At 31.6% G+C, this 814-nt stretch overlaps 1 protein-coding gene across 1 annotated transcript in view; it reads right to left on the reverse strand.

Annotated features, from left to right (window-relative positions):
- LOC119594488 overlaps window positions 1–814 on the reverse strand; it is a gene marked incomplete at its 3' end in the record, with an annotated part of 47,752 nt that overhangs the window by 31,923 nt on the left and 15,015 nt on the right.

The raw sequence follows: 814 nt of genomic DNA on the forward strand, positions 1-814 counted from the left end.
ATTATCATCTGAAATCCGCTTACCATTTACAAAAAAAACTTTAATTTTGAGCTATTACCTTTGTTTGTAGCCGTTATCAATGTGGATGATGTTGTCATGCTGATGATTATAGTCCTTGCTGTTTTTATTAATGTTTCTTTTTTTTTTTTGAAGTATTCGATTATTGTTAATGTATTGATCTCATCAGTGGTATTTTTAGTCTCTAATCAGTAATCATACAAACAGTAATAACATCAAACGATTTTGATGTTTGGCGAAATAATCAATATTATCAACGACTTTCCATTTCTTCATTATACCTCCGACAACTTTATAATCATTAATATCAAGAGTATAATAAACGCCGCATGCTTCATCTTTTACGTTCAGATGATTATAATATTTCCCCGTGGTCATTCTCGCTCAATAAGATCCTGGAGGAAATACTTGAATTAATTGACCGTTTAATTAGGGTACTTATGCCAATGAGTGTAAATCGGTGATTAATTGTGTGTGCCTCTGATGTGAAATTAAAGCTTTGTCGATTTATACTTAAATATTTTCAAAGTTCGAATGTTTTGGTTGTGTTTTAATGTTGCGTAAGTACAGACGTATGTTTTTTCCCCTCTTTTTATAATTTATGACTTGATATGGTAAGAATAGAGCGGATTTTTTTCATGTTTCATACACACTAATATGCAAAAGCAAGCAAATACACAGACAAAAAAAAAACAAGCACGCATACTCGCAAACTCAGAATCACAACCTCACGTACATGGAAAATTAACAAATTCCAACTAGACAAACACAAGAATATGTGCACGAACTCTTTGGT

Source organism: Penaeus monodon, chromosome 34 (assembly GCF_015228065.2).
Source record: "Penaeus monodon isolate SGIC_2016 chromosome 34, NSTDA_Pmon_1, whole genome shotgun sequence".
In the NCBI taxonomy this organism is placed as follows: Eukaryota; Metazoa; Arthropoda; class Malacostraca; order Decapoda; family Penaeidae; genus Penaeus; species Penaeus monodon.